Raw genomic sequence first — 6,363 nt, forward strand, 5'->3', positions numbered from 1 at the left:
TCTCTGAATTTCTCTGATAATGCCTTTATCATCTTTGTTGGCTTTCTTATAGCTTTGGGTACTACAATGCTCATTTTTACTTTTTCCTTCACTTCTTCATAGGTTCCATACCTCATCTCGGTAGCATGTCTTGGCAATATAAGAAATGCATCAATCTGTTATTGTGTGATGTCAAGATCAATCTCGTAACCCATCGGTGACAAAGATTAAGTTCTTGGTTCCACAGCATTCACATAACAGTAATCAGTGTCAACTTCAAAACATATGTCATTTTTGTATTTCTCCACTAGTTGGGGTGGAATCCGGTACCTGTTATGCATTTTCTCTTGAAACTTACTAAAGTAATCATCCATAATATCATTAAGATTATCACCTAACTTCTTCATGAAGTCATTAATCTGATGGGTGATTGGGCGATGTCCCAAACAACTTTACAGACTGATGGAAAGAATTTTTCAAAATAGAAATACATGCATACAAGTAATGATCCAAACTTTAGTGTATTAACTGAGTTGTTCTTCTTCGGCTTCCTAATGGTGTTCAGATTCTCAAACAGGTTTTTCAGCAACACCTCACAAAGATCAATTTTCATTCCCTTTTTCATAATTTTGTATGCTAGGTCTACTGCTGCACAGGGTACATCGTTTTCCCTTGCCGATTGGAAGAAACAGTGGCCTATTACTCTAATGGAAAATTTTAGTTCTTCATCTATGACATTGTTCAATTTTAGTCCTCTGCAATCTGATTCCACTCCGGTTAAACTGATCAATTCCTTCTGTGATATCATCTTTTGGGCTCGAGAATGATCATAAATAAGGTAACCGGTAATCAGATGAATGATTTCCTTGGTAATCTTAAATGGTTTCTCTTCTAGCCACATGAAATCATCGTCAACTTTGCTTAGAACAAACCTGACCCACTGGGGTTTGAACACATGGGGATAGGTTAGGGCTTCAGTTAATCCCTTGATCTTAATGTGCTCATACTTGCTATTCAATTTACCATCTATGGATAATTCATCATAGGTGTCTTTGATTTCAACATGACCAAGTTCTTCAACACGACATTTGCTGAAGAATCTCACATCCTCGACTAATAACACTCTATCCGAGATGAGTGAAAATACAATTTTATCATCCGATTCAGAAGCAACTTTGGAAGTTAACGAGTATTTTAGTGAGGGCTTCTCAACATTCTTGACAACAATGGGATCTTGGATCTTAGGTGCCATTTGTAGATTTCTGATAAAAACTAACAAAAGATCCTTAGGGTTTCAGGATTTTCAAACAGCAGACGCTTCACATGTAGCAGATAATAATAACTTGATAAGATCGATAAACCAACTTAACAATGCATTGAGATTGATGTAAATACCTTGAATTTGCTTTGTAGGAGATTTGATCACCTTAGATTCGCATTTCTCTGCTCTCTCAAAAACTTGGTAAGTAAAAATGACCTGCGTAAATGCTTTAAGTACATAATATGCCTTATCAGGCTCCGTGCAAGTTAGGTAAAAAACATTAAATGCACTCGGTTCCACTAAACTTTCTTTCCTTTTTCCGCTTTAACCGAGTAACCAAACTTCCTTCATTTACCGACTTGACAAGTTTTCTATATTGTGCTCCAAAAGACTTTGATAGAATTTCAAACTTACTAATACATCTTTAACTATGCAGATTTTAAATTAAGTACATAATAGAATAGGAATTGTTAAGATTTAACCTTGAGAGAATGCAGTCCCTTCATACCTTTACCAATTAATTTGGAATAGGTGCACCTAACTCGGTAGGTAAGGTGCTTTGTCCATTTGACACAATTTCCTTCTTTTTCCGAATCATCTGTAATTTGTCTTTTATTTCCTCAGTGCCTTTTCTAGGTTGATCTCTGCAATCTCCAGCCAAGTGTCCAACTTTGTGACAATGAAAACATGCCATACCAAGATTTCTCCATGATCTTCGGTTGTTCATCCCAAACCTTATAAAGCAGTTGGCACTTATATGTCCATATCTTCCACAACATTCACACCATATCCTTGTATTGTAATCCCATGGTACTGCAGAATACTATCGGTAAGGATTTGTGTGAGCTCGGTAACCTCTAGAATTTTCTCGGTGTGCAGACCACATGTAGTTCTTTTGCTTAAACCAACACTTCTCAGTACTATGTCCATATCTATTGCAGTTTTTACAAAACCCATTGAATTTTGCCTTCTGATAATTGTTAACAAACTTTGTCGTACATTAATTAGATGTGTGACCATATTTATTGTAGTTGTAACAATAACCATTGGACTTAGTGACATTCGGTTGCTTACCTTTTCTGATTTGGCACATATTGGTAGTGTGACCTTGATTTCCACAGTAGTTACAAATAGGCTTCTTTCTTTTGATTCCAGCTTGCTTTGATGATTCTCCTCTCTCGGTAGTATGAATTCCCTTCTTGGTAGAGTCTTTTCCTTTGTAACCGAGCCCTGCATCTTTGTTGGGTCTTCTTGTATTCAGTTGCTCATCCAACATCTTTGATGCTTCATAACTCTTCTTTAGTGTTCCTTTGGATTTCTTCTCTGTTTCAAGTTCATTGGTCAACCTTGATACTTCAAGTTTCAATGCTTGATTCTCACCATCTTTTAGATTTGCTTCATGATGTGCATAGCCTAGTTGATCTAACAGGTTTTGTTGAATTCCAGTCATCCTTGTGATTTCATCACTCTTATTAGATACTAAGACTTCAAGATGTTGTTTCTCTCTTTCTAGATCTCTTACTTTATCCTCGATTGTCCTCAATGAATCAATATTTTCAGTCATCTGTGTGCTGAAATGTTCATGTTCTCTTTTCATTGCTTTTAGTTGATCAGCCAATGCTTTGTTCTTTTCTTTCAATACTCCAATCATTTCTTCGGTCTATTCAAATATACTATTTTCAGATGATTTCTCAATTTGTTCCACTAACTCTTGAGAGTCCTGCAAATCATCAGATAATCTTCTTCTCACTTTTAGAGATTTTTGCATTTGCCTTTGCATGTCTGCAATCACTTGATTAGCATGATCCATCTCTTCTTGCAGATACACAATCCTCCGAGATTGTTTATAGCCTTCCATTGATAATATCTTTCACTTTAGGCAGTTAAACCCTTTTCCAAGATCTACCTTGCTAAAGGATTTTCCAACACTTAATCTAAATGTTGCACCTGGTTAGAGGCTTTACAATTTATAGACTTGATTAGAGTCTTTTACCCTATAAAACGTTTCTCTTACAACTTCAAAATATTACAATAAAATCATTACAAATATCTGCAACTTTACATCTGGAATGTTATAGCAGATTCTATGTGCTCAGAATAAGATTACCTTGCTTATAGCATACCTCGACAACCCATATAGTAACTCGGTAAACCCTTATGTTTACTCTATTCTTTTACTGTTCTCTGAAATCCTTCTCGGTGACCTCTGTGTCTCTGTAACAGTCATAACACTTAGTACTTTCACATGTCTTTCTTTTTATATTTCTATATCTTCCTTTCTGTCATGCTACATGTATATATCTGATCTTAATCCATGTTGTATAAATAGATCTCTTATGTCAGTGATCCATTCATTGCTTCAATCTTACAAATATATTTTATCGAATGAATAATCATGCAAAATATTTCATTTGTTAGATGACCTCAAAATCATACACAATCTTTAAGTGCAATTTCCAATGTGATAACGGTTCTATGTGCCTCGATCTTGTAACACATTTTCATATGGATGTCCAGGTGCAATGAATCTGGTAACACGTTTCACTTGGTGTATATCAACTCTGCTGCTCGGTAGACAAGGAATGATACTCAGTAGACAGCTCGGTGTATACTACACTCTAAGACTACTTTCTTCTATAACCGACTAGACTGTGCATACTGACTGAATATTTCGATAGTAGTAACCGACTAGAGTATATAGAATAACTTTGAACATAAAACTAATGCCAAATTGATAAGTAGTAACAATTGAAATAGAGAGGAAAGGAAGAGAGATGGAGAAAGAGATAGAAAAGATTAGAAAAGGTGAAAAAGAGAAAAGGATAGAGAGAAAATTTGCATATAACAATAATACTTTTCTATCAATACATTGATGGGATTCTCACTCATCAATACACAATATGTGATTTTCATTTATAATACATTGATCTATAAATAAAAACATTTTTTATACCGAAGGTGTTACCTATATGAGATTGAGGAGCTCACTTTGTTCATCAACGGTCCACAGTCATCAAGAGATAAAGAAAGGCAATTGTACTCTCTACAGCCATCGATTCATTTTTGTCGGTGCATGTTACTCATCACCTACCTTCATAGAATCAAAACTATTTTCTAAAGCATGTTATTCTAACAATATTTAATGATTTCTACTTCAAGCTGCACTTATTAAGGATTTAGAGAATCCTTGTTTGACTTGATTAGACCATCACAATCACCACAAATCACAAGGCCAATTGGGACATCCTTTGGCATCACTTCCTATAGATTGGCTTAAACTATTGAGTTGGTTCAACTTGTTTCACAATCAAAAAAAACAAAGGACCATTCAATCATGTTTTTCTTATCATATATTTAGCTTCACATTTTGTATTCTTTACTTCAATGATGTTTTATAAAATTACAAAATTTCTATAGATATCCTTGATCCCAAATCAGTACATTGCATTATAGGCAATAGCTTAGTTGAATGATTTCTTATTTAAATACATATTATATACTAGCTTGTTCATAGAGAAAACAAATTGATTACAATTAGGGCTTGCCATAAAATCAATAGCACCCTCTAACACAGACTTCCTAACTGAAAATATTGTAGGATATTGAGGGCCCAAGAAATGAAGACCCAATAAGAGGTTGTAGTCCATTATTCTCTTTGACTCCAACAACTCGTAGTCAAATTGTATTTGTCTAAAACATAAGGCATATTTGATTAGTATTGTCCATTTAATAGTCCCATGGATAGATAGTGGTCTTCTTTTAAAAAACTATAATAGAATTGCAGTGGTATAATGAGATCAATTTAAATTTCAAGGGTGATTGCTTCACTCCTCAATGCTCACTATTTCTCCACTAAATCTGAAATCAAATTTTTATTCCATAATAATGGCAATCTCTCCGCCTTTTTTTTTAATTTATTTTTTGTAAATGATTTCTCTTCTTCTTTTTCTTAATAATCTTTTTTCCTAGATGCTATGAAAAAACCTTACACTTGCATAAATATCTCATTCATTGTATTTCACAATCAAGTGATATTCATATACAAGTTTAAATTGATCTTCCATGCAAAAACTAGGGGAAGTGTATTAATAGTAGTTACAGCTAGCTTCGCTCACCCACAGATCCTAAACGATACAATAGATTTTGATCATTTTTTTGGTTTTTTTTGTATGCGACCTAACTGCTTATAGCTATTGTTCTAGCTTCTAAATAGTAGTGATGCACATTTTAGGATCTATTATGTGTGCAAAGGTCAAAATTTGGTCATTTCAAAGTGCCACCAAATACATAATAAAAGATGCCCCAACAATTGGTCACAAGATTGGATGATGGTGACATATTTAAAGTGAGTTGAATAAAATCTATAATTAAAACCACGCTTATCTTTCTTAAATTTTGACAATCCCAAAGATGATGATGCCACATAACATTTCCACTTGGCTTTGATAGGGATGTAACGTGAAAATCCATGATTTGCTTTTTATGGGAACAAATTCAATATTAATAAAAATTACATGTTTGGGTTGTAAGGATTCATCATTCTCTCTCTCTTCAAATGTGTCATCGCCATTACAAACTGAATTTTTTGCAGTAAACTGTTTCATGTGTATTTATGGATTGATGTAAAAAGAATTCAGGCATCTGACATGGACAGTCTATTCAAAATTCGCTAGATTTAGTAAGGAATTTGAACAAAAACGCTTACTTTTCTGTTTTAGGACTAGTGTTTTTTGCTTTATCCAGAAGACAGAGATTTTCGAGATCGAGAAAATTTGTCGGCAATACAAATTAGAGAATTTAATCTTTTTTGGGGAGGGAGAACATTCCGGTTGTCTAGAAACGTAAGTCATCGTCAAACTGCCGTGTCTTACTAAACATTTTACGTATTTTTGGCTCCAGCAAAGACCCAGACTTATGTGAAAGCACGACGTTGTGCTTTCATACCTGAAACAGAAATTTACACTTATGTTTCTCTTGACTGGAGGCCAAGGAAAGCTTACTCTTTGTAGGGAAGTTGTGAAAGTTTCAAAACAAACGAGGTGTTTCAGAGAAATTAAGATGGTCAAAGAAAGCCGCAGCAGGATCGAACCAATTTATTAGACTAAACAAGATATTCAAATTTA

Source organism: Cryptomeria japonica, chromosome 8 (assembly GCF_030272615.1).
Source record: "Cryptomeria japonica chromosome 8, Sugi_1.0, whole genome shotgun sequence".
NCBI lineage: Eukaryota > Viridiplantae > Streptophyta > Pinopsida > Cupressales > Cupressaceae > Cryptomeria > Cryptomeria japonica.